General features: G+C 44.0%; 1 protein-coding gene across 2 annotated transcripts in view; it reads left to right on the top strand.

The window, feature by feature from the left end:
• The window catches only part of MAP3K5 (mitogen-activated protein kinase kinase kinase 5), a 329350-nt gene that overhangs the window by 81712 nt on the left and 231687 nt on the right, over nt 1-15951 (top strand). The window contains exon 1 of one of the 2 annotated variants that reach the window (XM_056566625.1): nt 15805-15872. The exons of the other annotated variant lie outside the window; for it this stretch is intronic. The gene's annotated coding sequence lies outside the window, so the exon portion shown is untranslated. Of the gene's footprint in view, nt 1-15804; nt 15873-15951 lie in introns of those variants that run through there. 2 annotated transcript variants of the gene reach the window in all.

Here is a 15951-nt window from a genome sequence, read left to right as displayed (position 1 = left end):
GAAAAATAAAAAAGTTATAGGGGTCAGAAGATGACAATTTTAAACGTATTAATTTTCCTGCATGTAGTTATGATTTTTTCCAGAAGTCCGACAAAATCAAACCTATATAAGTAGGGTATCATTTTAATAGTATGGACCTACAGAATAAAGAGAATTTTCCACCTAAAAATCCATATTATGGCTTATTTTTTGCGTCGCCAATTCTACTTTGCAGTGACATTAGTCATTTTACCCAAAAATGCATGGCGAAACGGAAAAAAAAATCATTGTGCGACAAAATCGGGAAAAAAAAACGCCATTTTGTAACTTTTGGGGGCTTCCGTTTCTACATAGTACCTTCTCTTTATTCTGTAGGTCCATACTATTAAAATGATACCCTACTTATATAGGTTTGATTTTGTCGTACTTCTGGAAAAAATCATAACTACATGCAGGAAAATTTATACGTTTAAAAATTTCATCTTCTGACCCCTATAACTTTTTTATTTTTCCACGTACGGGGCAGTATGAGGACTCATTTTTTGCGCCGTGATCTGAAGTTTTTATCGGTATGATTGTTTTGATCTGACTTTTTGATCACTTTTTATTCATTTTTTAATGTTATAAAAAGTTACCAAAATACGCTTTTTTGGACTTTGGAATTTTTTTGCGCATACGCCATTGACCGTACGGCTTAATTAATGATATATTTTTATAGTTCGGACATTTACGCACGCGGCGATACCACATATGTTTATTTTTAATTTTTTTTACACTGTTTTATTTTTTTTATGGGAAAAGGGGGGTGATTCAAACTTTTATTAGGGAAGGGGTTAAATGACCTTTATTAAAATTTTTTTTTACTTTTTTTTTGCAGTGTTATAGGTCCATAGGGACCTATAACACTGCACACACTGATCTCTCATCCTGATCACAGGCGTGTATTATCGGCGCTTGACTGCTCCTGCCTGGATCTCAGGCACGGAGCAGTCATTCGTCGATCGGACACCGAGGAGGCAGGTAAGAGCCCTCCCGGTGTCCGATCAGCTGTTCGGGACGCCGCGATTTCACCGCGGCGGTCCCGAACAGCCCGACTGAGCAGCCGGGATACTTTCAGTTTCACTTTAGAAGCGGCGGTCAGCTTTGACCGCCGCTTCTAAAGGGTTAATACCGCACATCGCCGCGATCGGTGATGTGTGGTATTAGCCGCGGGTCCCGGCCGTTGATTAGCGCCGGGACCCACGCGATATGATGCGGGATCTCGGCGCGATCCCGCTTCATATCGCGGGAGCCGGCGCAGGACGTAAATATACGTCCTGCGTCGTTAAGGTCTCAGCAAATTTTAGTTTTTGCATTTTCCTCCTTCCTTTCTAAAAATCAATTTTGCACCTACAGACCCATATAAGGGCTTGTTTTTTTGCGTCGCCAATTGTACTTTGGAGTGACATCGTTTATTTTAGAATATAACCTATGGCAAAACCCCCAAAAAATTATTTGTGGGGTGAAATAAAAAAAAATGCAATTTTGTAACTTTTGGGGGCTCCCGTTTCTAAGCAGTGCAATATTTGGTAAAAATAACACCTTATCTTTATTCTGTAGGTCCATACAGTTACAAGGATACCCAATTTTTATAGGTTTTATTTTTTTTAATACTTTAAAATTATAAATTACATGCACCAAAATTAGTATGTTTAACCCCTTAACGACGAAGGACGTATATTTACGTCCTCTGGCGGCTCCCGCGATATGCCGCGGGGTCCCGACGGCTATCAACGGCCGGGACCCACGGTTAATACAGGACATCACCGATCGCGTCTGAAGTGAATGTATCCCGGCTGCTCAGTCGGGCTGTTCGGGACAGCCGCGGTGAAATCGCAGCGTCCCGAACAGCTTACAGGACACCGGGAGGGCCCTTACCTGCCTCCTCGGTGTCCGATCGGCGAATGACTGCTCCGTGCCTGAGATCCAGGCAGGAGCAGTCAAGCACCGATAACACTGATCACAGGCGTGTTAATACACGCCAGTGATCTGTGTAAAAGATCAGTGTGTGCAGTGTAAGGCTAAGTTCCCACTTGTTTTTTTTTCTGGCAGTTTTTGGAAAACTGCCACTGCAGTTTTTGAGCCAAAGTCAGAAGTGGATCCATAAGGCAGGAGAAGTGCAAGTCCTTCCTTTATATCTCCTATTCCTTTTTAATACATTTCTGGCTTTGGCTCAAAAACTGCAGTGGCAGTTTTCCAAAAACTGCCAGAAAAAAAACAGGTGGAAACTTAGCCTTATAGGTCCCTATGGGAGCTATAACACTGCAAAAAAAAAAAGTAAAAATAATGTGTTAATAAAGGTCATTTAACCCCTTCCCTAATAAAAGTTTGAATCACCCCCCTTTTCCCATAAAAAAAATAAAAAAGTGTAAATAAAAATAAACATCTGGTATCGCCGCGTGCGTAAGTGTCCGAACTATAAAAATATATCATTAATTAAACCGCACGGTCAATGGAGTACCCGTAAAAAAAAATTCCAAAGTCCAAAAAAGGGTATTTTTGGTCACTTTTTATACCATTAAAAAATGAATAAAAAGTGATCAAAAAATCCAATCAAAACAAAAATGATAACGACAAAGAACTTCAGATCAAGATGCAAAAAATTAGCCCCTGTATGTGGAAAAATAAAAAAGTTATAGGGGTCAGAAGAGGACATTTTCTCCAGAAGTGCGACAAAATCAAACCTATATAAGTAGGGTATCATTTTAATCGTATGGACATACAGAATAATGATAAGGTGTCATTTTTACCGAAATATGCACTGCGTAGAAAGGGAAGCCCCCAAAAGTTACAAAATGGCGTTTCTTCTTCAATTTTGTCGCACAATGATTTTTTTTCTGTTTCGTCGTGAATTTCTGGGTAAAATGACTAATGTCACTGCAAAGTAGAATTGGTGACGCCAAAAAATAAGCCATAATATGGATGTTTAGGTGGAAAATTGAAAGGGTTATGATTTTTAAAAGGTAAGGAGGAAAAGACGAAAGTGCAAAAACTGAAAAACCCTGCGTCCTTAAGGGGTTAAAATTGGCATCTTATGACCCCTATAACTTTTTTTTTTCCGTGTAAAAATTTTTTACACTTTTTTTTTTTAGGGGGCTAAAACATGCAATCTTCTGATTGCATACACTGATCAGTGCTTTGCCATTGCAAAGCACTGATCAGTGTAACCGGTGCTCTGCTGCTTCTGCCTGCTGCGCAGGCATGGAGCAGTAGATCGCCGATCAGACAACGGAGAGGCAGGTGAGGACCCTCCCATCGTCCGGTAAGCTGATCTGGACAGCTAGGATTCTTTTACTTTAGTTTTTGACACCGCGATCAACTTTGATCGCGGCGTCTAAAGGGTGAATTCCAGGTATCTGCCTGAACGGCCATGCCAGGCATTAGCCGTGGGTCCTGGCTGCCTGTAGCAACCAAGACCCACTGGGTTTAACCAGTTCTCTGCTGGTGAGAACGGTTTAAACCCGGTAAATGGGACCAGGGCATACAGGTATGCCCTGAGTCCTTAAGAATCGGGGATGCATGGCGTATGCATACGCCCTGCGTCCCCAAGAGGTTAAAATTGTCCTCGTCTGACCCCTAAAAATTATGAGGGCTAATTTTTTTCACCTGAGCTGTAGTTTTTGTCAATACCATTTTTGTTTTGATGGGACTTTTTTCTCGTTTTATAAATTTTTTCTGGTATATAAAGTGACCAAAAATACACAATTCTGAACTTTTTTTTATGTATACGCCATTGACCGTGCAGTTTAATTAAAGTTATATATCAATAGTTTTTTGGATTCCATGGCAAATTACGTGTTAGGATATGAGCACACTACAGAATTTTCGTGTTTCTGCTTCAAACTAAATGTGCTTAGTTTTTTGTGCTTTTTCTTTCTTTTGCAAAATTTGGTATTTTCAGACAATTATGCTGTGGATTTTTAGCTTAATTTCTATCCATAACATCTGTGCAGAATTCTGTGTAGAAATTAGAGAGTGTAGCCAAACAAGCTAGCTCTGCCCTATTATAACCCTATAGCACTAGAGAACACAACACAGTTTGTTGATTTTCCTAGACAAAAATGCCCAGACGCCTGTTTAAACAGAATGCTAGTGTTGCAGAGGAAGTCATTTTGGAGGTACACTTAGAAAATGTCATTTTGGTAAAATGCAACATGTACAGTATAGCGATTTGCTTGCACACTTTGTACATTGTTTTGCAAATACCAAAGTGTTGCCCATACAAGGCAACACCCTTTGCATGCATAGTTCTTGCACATTTCGCATGCAAATAGCTTGTACAGTATGCATGTATATTTCTGTACATACAACGTGGCTTGCATTTTTTACGTATGCCATGACTTCTGTAGCGTGAGCCCGGCACATGTGCAGTTACACTTAGCAGAGCGCTCTCCAGGGACGCACAACTCTTACGTCATTAGGATGTGAGAGCTGCATAAAATCTTTAAGCGCATGGGCTCTGCAGACATAGTGCTGCGCTCTGGGGGCATGTGAAAAAAATGAATATGCAAACCACGGAGGCTGGCCTAGGCCCCTTCCTCCGGGACCCAAAGGAACATGGACGCCAGGGGACTGCCTTAAAAGCGTGAGTACAGAGAGGACAAATAGATCTTTATCAGGGTAGAACTCAGCGGCCAGGGCACACACTTAAATGACCCCTCGTTGGACTCCAGTTCACCCACACTATCATCCAGTATATTGGGTTTAGTGTAGGTGAACTGGCTGACAGTTTTCCTTTAGATCCTGCAATTAAAGTAGATTGTGTGACCTAAAGTTGGTCAATGTGTGTGGGCGGTTGGTGGAGATTGCTGATCAAGACTACCATGATAATTGCAGTGTCCTGATCAAATTACATGATGTCCCTATCTGCCTCCGTGACATTTGATGTCTGCTTTGGCAGGCTAGAGCAGCAGAGTGCAGATAACACTGATCAATACTGTGCAATAACACAGCATTGAACAGTGTTAGCAATCTAATGATTGCAGCTTATAGTCCCCTATAGGAATTGAAAAAAAGTGTAAAAAAAGTAAATATTAAATGTGAATATCCCACCCCAATGAAAGTTTGAATCACCCCTCTTTTACAATTTTTAAAATAAAATAATGTTAACAAAAATAAACATAAACATTTGTGGTATCGCAGCATGTGTAAATGTCCGAACTAGTAAAACATACACTCATTAAACAGCACAATAAATTGCATAGACGTAAAAAAAAAAAAAATAAATACCAAGAATTGTATAGAAAAGAGTACCAAGAATACCAGAAAAAAAATTAATAAATAGCATTCAAAAATTCTCTCAAAACATTTATGGTACCAATAAAAACTACAGATCACTCAGCAAAAAATGAGCCCTCATACCTGTATACGGAAAAATAAAAAAGTTGTAGGGGTCAGAAGAGGACAATTTTAAGCCTACTAATTTTAACTAGTAATATAATTGTATATCATTGTAATCGTATGGACCTACAGAATAAAGATAATGGGGGAGATTTATCAATACCTGTCCAGCTGAGTTGCCCATAGCAACCAAATAGCTTTTTTAATTTTTCAGAGACCTTTTCAAAAATGAAAGAAGCAAATAGGTTGCTATGGGCAACTCAGAAACTTCCTCTGGACAGGTTTTGACAGGGCCACCATCAGGGGGGTACAACTAATACACCTGTAAGGGGCCCGGAGCATGAGGGAGGCCCGGCCGACACTGTCCCTTTTTTTTTATTTTATTTTTTTATATTTAGCTTGTCAGTAAGTGACTGTGTCTGTCACTCACTGACCGCTGGGGGCCCGCCCCTGTACACTGCTCGCTGACTGATTGACTGACAACATACAGTCAGTCAATCAGTCAGAATCTTTTGAAATGGCGGCGGTCCCCCTCAAATGCTGTGCTGGCCCTACCGGGGGACATATGACGGGGAAACCAGACTCTAAATTGGTACTTACATCTGCCTGGGGGACTTGCTGGCGGAGGTGCACGCAGTCAGTGACGTCATCGCAAGCGCTGCGCTGGGACGCCGACGTCCTCCAGGACGTCCCCCAGGCAGATATAAGTAACGCAGGCCATGTGAGTGAGTGAGTGAGTGTGTGTATAGCGCAGGCTGGATTTATAAACACTAGACCTAATGTGGGGGATTTATATACACTAGACCTAATGTGGGGGATTTATAAACACTAGACCTAATGTGGGTGATTTATATACACTAGACCTAATGTGGGGGATTTATATACACTAGACCTAATGTGGGGGATTTATATACACTAGACCTAATGTGGGGGATTTATATACACTAGACCTAATGTGGGGGATTTATATACAATTGACCTAATGTGGGGGATTTATATACACTAGACCTAATGTGGGGGATTTATATACACTAGACCTAATGTGGGGGATTTATATACACTAGACCTAATGTGGGGGATTTATATACACTAGACCTAATGTGGGGCATTTATATACACTAGACCTAATGTGGGGCATTTATATACTCTACACCTAATGTGGGGGATTTATATACACTAGACCTAATGTGGGGCATTTATATACACTAGACCTAATGTGGGGCATTTATATACTCTACACCTAATGTGGGGGATTTATATACACTAGACCTAATGTGGGGGATTTATATACACTACACCTAATGTGGGGGATTTATATACACTCCACCTAATGTGGGGGATTTATATACACCACACCTAATATGGGGGATTTATATACACTACACCTAATGTTGGGGATTTATATACTAAATAAAATCCAGTGTGTGCCACAGGGAGGGGGGGGGGGGCAGACAACAAGCTGTGTAAGGGGCCCCAACATTTCTGATGGCAGCCCTGGGTTTTGATAAATCTCCCCCAAAGTGTCATTTTTACAGAAAAGTGGACAGCGTAGAAACTAAACCCACTAAAAGTTGTATAATGGTGTTTTGTTTTCATCTTCATTTTTCTTATTTTTTTTCTTTACTGTACATTTTGTGGTAAAATGAGTGATGTCATTACAACGTACCGAGCATATTTCTGGAGATTCTGTGGTGTGAATGAGCTCTTAGAATATGTGTGAAATCAGCTTGATGTCAATGGGAAATCTGCAACCGTGTCATGTACACCCATGGGTTTTTAAGCAGATTTTTCCTATGTAGATTTAAATACGTGCAGAATCTTTGCAGAATTGGAGACACCATATGCATGAAAAAAAATCTGTGAAAAAATTTACATATAACATTTTTACTTTCCCTTGTGGGTTTTAGATGGAGATTTATTCTGCAATTACGTGTTGAAAAATCTGACACAATAATTCTGCAGATTTATCAAATCTTGCCCACAGGGACAGTGGCGCAGAGTCCAGCTTTTATTTTTTCAGAGGCTTTTTTTAGGGCCCGTCCACACTGCTGAGATATTCTGGTTGGAGATCCCGACAGGAGCAGGCGCCACCAAAATCATTGGTGGTTAGGACAATGCGGATGTGCGCTGTCTCTGTAAACGGTAATGCAGTAAAGGGGTATTCAGCAAAAGGAATGAACATGTTCATTCTTTTGGGAGGTCCTGAATCTTGAAATTCTGCAGTGTGAATGCTGTAGCAAAATCCCATTGAATACAATGGAACTCTTGCTGCAAGCAGAATTCCACAGCGGAAATACAGCAGTGTGGTTGGGCCCTAAAAAAATGAAAGCTGGAATCTGATGGGTTGCTGGGGCAACTGCAACACTTCCTGTGCACAAGGTTTGATAAATCTCCCCCAGTGTGCATAGACCCTGATTTTAACCTCCTGTAGGACAGTGTTCTCCAACCTGTCGCTCTCCAGCTGTTGCAAAACTACAATTCCCACAGGCTGGAAAGAGCCAGAGTTCAATGCCCTAAGGCTGTGTTCACACTGCGGAATCTCTGGGCAGAATTTCTGCAGGAGATTGAGCCGGCGGCACTAGGAACGTAGGGACTGCCGTCCCCATAGATGGCAATGCATTTCTGAGCAGATCTCCCAAAAGATCCAGCCAGAAATGCATTGCCGTGTATGGCAAATGCAATGTAGTCCACGCGGTTCTAGTGCTGCTGGCTCGATATCCGGCAGAAATTCTGCCCAGAGATTCCGCAGTGTGAACCCTGCCTAAGGGTTTGTTCAAACGCCGGAATTTCTGTAGCGAATTCTGCTGGAATTTGCTGAGTTGCCCATAGCAACCAATCATTGTAACATAGTAACATAGTTCATAAGGTTAAAAGAAGACCAGAGTTCATCAACCTATACCCCTAATGAGTCCCTACTGAGTTAATCCAGAGGAAGGCAAAAAAAAAAACTCATACTAGAGGTAAAAATTCCTTCCTGACTTCAAATATGGCAGTCAGAATAGATCCCTAGATCAACGTTCTGTCCCTATAAATCTAGTATACATAACCAGCGATGTTATTATTCTCCAAAAATGCATCCAGACCCCTTTTGAACTCTTTTACAGAGTTCACCTCCTCAGGCAGAGAATTCCACAGTCTCACTGCTCTTACAGTAAAGAATATCGCGATACTCCTCAAAAAGGAAGCAAGATGGATATTAAGACTAGAGGCCATGGGGCCTGCTGGTCTTAATGACCGGACAGAACTGAGTGCACTATTATAAGTCTGTTGTATATTATCCTTTTGTATCATGTTTGTTTTTAAATGTTCTTAATCACTATCTATGCACTAATTTAATGTTTACTGTTGCTATAGAGACATCTTACCTGGTGCTATATACGTGCCGTCTGATGTCATGACGCTAGGCCCGTTGAAGTGCTCCAGCGCGAAATGGTACTATTGCCTGTCTGAGTTCACCTGCTGAACCCGTCCGTCCTGTCTTTGTTTGTCCACGCTGCACATTTTTGCTATGAATAAATCTATGTGATTCATCAGACCTTGGGTGAGTGCCCTCTACTTTCTCATATCTTCTATGAAGTTTACTACATGAACTGTTACCTATAAGAGTGAGCACCACACGCTGATAGTGGTTTCGTTGGAAGGAGCGGTGTAGCGCAAGCTGCGCTGTAGAGTGGGACTAATTGCAGGAGGCTACAGCTGTTGCCCAAAGTACAATCTCTCTCTGCTATTTCGTTTCCACTATATCTTTCTTGTACACTGGTGCCCAGTACTGTACACCGTATTCTATGTGTGGTCTGATTAGTGATTTGTACAGTGGTAGAATTATTTCCTTGTCGTGGGCATCTATGCCCCTATTGATGCAACCCATGATTTTATTTGCCTTGGCAGTAGCTGCTTGACACTGGTCACTACAGCTAAATTTACTATTAACTAAGACTCCCCAAGTCCTTTTCCACATCAGTCGTCCCAAGTGTGCTCCCATTTAATACATAATCCCAGCCCGGATTTTTCTCCCCCATGTACATTACCTTACATTTATCAGTGTTGAGCCTCATCTGCCTCTTCCCAGCCCAAACCTCCAACCTATCCAGATCCATTTGTAACAGTGCACTGTCCTCTATAGTGTTTACTGCTTCACAGAGTTTAGTATCATCACCTCTACAAGGTCATTAATAAATATATTAATTAGAAGAGGACCCAAGACGGACCCCTGTGATACCCCACTAGTAACAGTCACCCAATCAGAATAAGTACCATTAATAACCACCCTCTGTTTCCTATCACTGAGCCAGTTACTTACACACTCGCACACAATTTCCCCCAGCCCAATCCTTCTCATTTTATGCACCAACCTTTTATGTGGCACCATATCAAATGCTTTGGAAAAATCAAGATATACGACATCCAGCGATTGCCCCTGGTCCAGTCTGGAGCTCACCTCCTCATAAAAGCTGATCAGGTTAGTTTGACAGGACCGATCCCTCATAAAGCCATGCTGATATAGAGTCATACATCTATTTTTATTAAGATACTCAAGAATTGCATCCCTTAGAAAACCCTCAAACTATTTATTTACAACGGAGGTTAAACTAACAGGCCTATAATTCTCTGGGTCACCTTTTGATCCCTTTTTAAATATTGGTACCACATTTGCCATGTGCCAGTCCTGGGGAACAGTCTCTGTTACTATAGAGTCCCTGAATATTAAAAATAGGGGTCTATCTATTACATTACTTAATTCCTTTAGAACACGGGGGTGAATGCCATCTGGACCTGGTGATTTGTCTATTTTGATTTTTTGTGGGCGGCACTGTACTTCTTCCTGGGTTAGACAGGTGACCTGTACTGGGGAGTTTATCACACTGTATTTCACCTGGCAACAATATATTTTTTATAGTTCGGACATTTACGCACGCGGCGATAACACATATGTTTATTTTTATTTACACAGTTTTTTTATGGGAAAAGGGAAAATTAGGGAAGGGGTTAAATTACCTTTATTAACTTTTTTTTTTGCAGTGTTATAGCTCCCATAGGGGGCTATAACACTGCACACACTGATCTTTTACCATGATCCCTGCAAAGCCATAGCTTTGCATGGATCAGCGTTCTAGGGGCTCAATTGCTCAAGCCTGTAGCTCAGGCTTGGAGCAATCAAATGCCGATCGGACGCGACAGAGCAAGGTAAGGGGTCCTCTGCTCGCGTCCTAGCTGATCGGGACATCACAATTTTATCGCGATAATCCCAATCAGCCCGACTGAGCTGCCGGGAAGCTTTTACTTTCTTTTTAGACGCGGCGATCAAAGTTGAAGAGTCTGAAGGGTTAATAGTGCGTGGCACAACGATCGGTGCCGCGCGCTATTAGCCCAGGGTCCCGGCTATCATTAGCGTTTTAAATACCCGGACCAGGCGCAGGGCGTACAGGTACACCCTGTGTCCTTAAGAGGTTAAAGGGCCCACACTTTCATTTTTGATCTTTTTGCTATTTATATAGTTAAAGAACATTTTGGGGTTAGTTTTACTCTCTTTGGCAATGAGTCTTTCTGTCTCTATTTTTGTGATTTTTATCTGTTTGTTACATATTTTACATTTTTCTCTATAGCTTTTTAATGCTTCTTCACTGCTGTCATGTTTTAGTAGTTTAAATGCTTTATTTTTGTCATTCATTTCCCCCTTAACATTTTTTTGTTCATCCATATTGGTTTTCTTTTATTTCTGACCCTTTTATTCCCATAAGGTATATACATCTTACTGTGAGAATTTAAGATATTTTTAAAAGTCTCCCATTTAGTGTGTGTATTCTTATTTTTGAGGACATTATCCCATTTTATTTTGTTAAAGGGGTACTCCGGTGCTTAGACATCTTATCCCCTATCCAAAGGATAGGGGATAAGATGCCTGATCGCGGGAGTCCCGCCGCTGGGGACTCCCGTTATTGTCAGGATCCAGATGGGTATACAGTGAGGATACTGGTGGTGGATCCTCTGTGTCAGTGGGGTGATGACGTGGGCCGTACCAGGGGAACGGAGTCTAAGGGGTTACTGGTTTTCACCAGAGCCCGCCGCAAAGCGGGATGGACTTGCAGAGGCAGGTAACCCCCAGGTCGTTCCACCCGATAGCGACTCAACCCCAACTGACGGCTGAGACAGGCACGGTACAAGGGATAAGGCAAGAGCAAGGTTGGACGTAGCAGAAGGTCAGGGCAGGCAGCAAGGTTCGTAGTCAGGGGCAACGGCAGAGGGTCTGGAACACTGGCTTGAAACATACACAAGAAACGCTTTCACTGGCACTGAGGCAACAAGATCCGGCGATACTAGGAAGGGGAAGTGGGTTTTTATAATGAGGACACAGGTGTAAGTACTGATTGGGCCAGGCGCCAATCAATGGCGCACTGGCCCTTTAAATCCCAGAGAGTCGGCGCGCGCGCGCCCTAGGGAGCGGTGCCGCGCGCCGGGACTGAGCCGACGGAGGACGGGACAAGTGAGGAGATTGGGATGCGAGCCGGGGGCGGGCCGTACCGCTACACGGGTCGCATCCCCGCCGGTGACACTAATGCAGCGCTCCTGGTCAGCGGGTCTGACCGGGGCGCTGCATGGAGGTGAACGCCGCGAGCGCTCCGGGAGGAGCAGGGACCCGGAGCGCTCGGCGTAACAGTTATCTTGCACGTGGCACCCCGTTTGTAATCAGTCCCCTGAGAGTGTTCGCTCCGGGTCTGATTACCGGCGACCACAGGGCCGACGGCGTGTGACATCCACCATGTGACGTCACGCTTCGCCCCTCAATGCAAGCCTACGGGAGGGGGCGTGATAGCTGTCACGCCCCCTCCCGTAGGCTTGCATTGAGGGGCAGAGTGTGACGTCACACGCCGTCGGCCCTGTGGTCGCCGGTAATCAGACCCGGAGCGAACACGCTCCGGGGACTGATTACAAACGGGGTGCCGCGTGCAAAATCACGGGAGTCCCCAGCGGCGGGACGCCCGTGATCAGGCATCTTATCCCCTTTAAGGGCTGGAATACCCCTTTAAGGGCTTCTCTGAGTTGATCAAACTTTGCCTTCCTAAAGTTCATGTTTTTGTGGCCCCTCGAGAGATTCCCTAATTGAAGAACAAGTTATAATGTATTATATTATGATCACTATTTCCTAGGTGTCCTTCTAACTGCACATTAGTTACTCTGTCAGGTCTGTTGGTTAATATTAAGTCTAGTAGTGCGCCCCCTCTGGTCGGGCCCTGCACCATTTGGGACAGATAATTGTCTTCCCCCATTATTATCACATCATTCTGATTTGCTGCCTTATTTATTTGCTTCAGTAATTGATCTTCTGGCTCTTCCATTATGTTTGGTGGCTTATAGCAAACCCCTATCAGGATTTTTTATTTTTATATCCATTTATTTATACCCATAATGACTCCACATTATTGTTTCCCTCCCATATATCCTCCCGTAGTGCGGCCTTCAGACTGGACTTTACATAAATATAAACTCCTCCCCCTTTCCGTTTTGTCCGATCCTTCCTGAATAGACTATAACCTTGTTTGTTGACCGCCCAGTCACAGCTATCGTCCAACCAAGTCTCTGTTATACCCACTATGTCATCATTTTCTTCAGACATCGACCAATCCAGTTCCTCTGTTTTATTGGTCAGACTTCTGGCATTAGTCATCATGCAATACAATGGTGTGTGTTTTTCTTCCTTTGAAGCCTATCCCTATTAACGATTCTAACCGCCCGCCCCCCCCCCCCCCCCCTCAGGTATATTAATAAGTCCTCCCTCTCTATCTACACTATCTTCCCCCTCTATGTTGTAGGTTCCCTATCATATCACTTCTTTCATTTTTAACAAGACCCCTGCAAAATGAAAGAAGCGAGCTGATTGGTTGCTATGGGCAACTCAGCAACTTTTCCTCTGGACAGGTTTTGATAAATCTCCCCCTAAATGTCCTTCCTTTATATGTCCTATTCCTTTAGAAGACACTTCTGGCTTTGGCTCAAAAACTGCCAGATAAAAAAACCAAGTGGAAACTTAGCCTTAAGCTGTCCAGGCATGCTGGAGGTACCCTGCTTGGGAAACTCTGCCATAAGGGTTCTCCAGATGTGACCAATAGGTCCCCTGGCCTAGTTGGCACCAAGAGAATTTCTTCTAGGTCAGATATGCTAACACCCTGCCATCTACTGTAAAGTGGCACGCTAAAAGCATCCTGTGGGTAGGAGCAGTGGCGTTGCGACCCGGGTGCGGGGGGTGCGGCTCGCACCGGGTGACACCAACCTAATGGGGTGACACCAAGATGCTCCGCAGCACCCCCCCCCCCCAGCTACACAGACACCCCCCCATCTGTGCCCGACCGGCCTCCCATCCGTCAGCACCCCCCCCCCATTGCGCTGTGTGTGCGGTGCGCCCGTCCGTCAGCAACCCCCCTCTTTCACCTTCACTGTGCGCCCGTCCATCATCACACCCCCCCTCACCTTCACCAGCACTGTGCCCGGCCTCCGCTCCCACATCTGCGCCGGCCTGACGTCACACCCCATGGCCGCACAGGAGGACGTCAGTTACGTCACTCGCACGGCGCCCGGTGAGAAGGAGCGCTGCGCTGGATGGGTGTATGTCTGTCTCTCTGTCTGTCTGTCTCTATCTTTGCTTGTGTGTGTGAGACTCTGTGTGTGTGACTGTGTGTATGTGACTGTGTGTGTGTGTATGTGACTCTGTGTGTGTGACTCTCTGAGTGTGTGTGTGTGACTCTTTGTGTGTGTGTGACTGTGTGACTCTGTGTGTGTGTCTGTGTGACTCTGTGTGTGTGTGTCTGTCTGTGAGTGTGCGTCTCTCTGACTGTGTGTGTGTGTTTGTCTCTCTGTGTTGTATGTGGTTTTTTGTGTGTGTGTGTGGGGAGGGGGGGGGGGGGAACCTGCGGCCTAATGTGGGGAAACTACTACCAAATGTGCGGAGTCTATGCTACCTAATGTGGGGAGTCTATGCTACCTTATGTGGGGAATCTGTGCTACCTAATGTGGGGAATCTGTGCTACCTAATGTGGGGAATCTGTGCTACCTAATGTGGGGAAATTGCTTCCTAATGTGGGGTAACTGGTACCTACCTAATGTGGGGGAACTGGTACCAAATGTGGGGAATCTATGCTGCCTAATATGGGGAATAGATGCTACCTAATGTGGGGAAACTGCGATCTACCTAATGTGGGGGAACTGCTGCCTACCTAATGCTCTCCCCCTGGCAGTAGCATCCTCATCATCCACCAGCAACACCCCCCCCCCCCCAGCAGCACCTCCATCAGCAGATCCTGATGGTGGATGATGGAGGTGCTCCTGCCAGGAGGATGATCCTGGGGGTGATACTGCCAGGGGGGATGGCCAGTAGCACCCTCATCATCCTCCAGCAACACCCCCCCAGTAGTAGCACCCCCATCATCCACTAGCAACACCACCAATACCCCCCTCCCGTTGTAATAGCATCAGCTAATGGATGTTAAGGGGTGTTACTGCAGTTGTGGTATTATATTCAGAGGGTGCACTGTATGGCAATGTTATATTCAGAGGGCGCAGTTTGTGGTAGTATTATATTCAGAGGGCGCAGTTTGTGGTAGTATTATTAGAGATGAGCGAACTTACAGTAAATTCGATTCGTCACGAACTTCTCGGCTCGGCAGTTGATGACTTATCCTGCGTAAATTAGTTCAGCTTTCAGATGCTCCGGTGGGCTGAAAAAGGTGGATACAGTCCTAGGAAAGAGTCTCCTAGGAATGTATCCACCTTTTCCAGCCCACGGGAGCACCTGAAAGCTGAACTAATTTATGCAGGATAAGCCATCAACCGCCGAGCAGAGAAGTTTGTGACCAGTCGAATTTACTGTAGTTTGCTCATCTCTAAGTATTATATTCAGAGGGCGCAGTGGGTGGTAGTATTATATTCAGAGGGTACAGTATGTGGCAGATTTATATTCAGGGGTACAGTATGTGGCAGATTTATATTCAGGGGTACAGTATGTGGCAGATTTATATTCAGAGGGTACAGTGTATGGCGGTATTATATTCAGAGGGTACAGTATGTGGCAGATTTATATTCAGAGGGTACAGTATGTGGCAGATTTATATTCAGAGGGTACAGTATGTGGCAGATTTATATTCAGAGGGCGCAGTTTGTGGTAGTATTATATTCAGAGGGTAAGGTATGTGGTAGTATTATATTCAGTGGGTACAGTGTGTGGCGGTATTATATTCAGGGGTACAGTATGTGGCAGATTTATATTCAGAGTGTACTGTATGTGTTGGTATTATATTCAGAATGTACAGTGTGTGGTAGTATTATATTCAGTGGGTATGGTGTATAGAAGGTTTATAATCAAAGAGTGTAGTGTATAGTAGTATTGTATTTAGAGGATACAGTGTCTGTCAGGTTTATAATAATACTTGTTTTCATATAGAGGATGAGAATGCGCTGACATAGTGAGGAGACGTCTGGGCGTCACATTCTGCAGAGAGAAGTTTTAGCTGGAACAAGTCCTGGCGGTATGTACCATCTGAATTAGATAAGGAAAGACTATAGAGAAGACATCACCTGTAGTCACTGATATCATTGTGTATTCTC

The sequence above is a fragment of the Hyla sarda genome, chromosome 3 (assembly GCF_029499605.1).
Source record: "Hyla sarda isolate aHylSar1 chromosome 3, aHylSar1.hap1, whole genome shotgun sequence".
Lineage (NCBI taxonomy): Eukaryota > Metazoa > Chordata > Amphibia > Anura > Hylidae > Hyla > Hyla sarda.
This window is presented reverse-complemented; position numbering and strand designations above follow the sequence as displayed.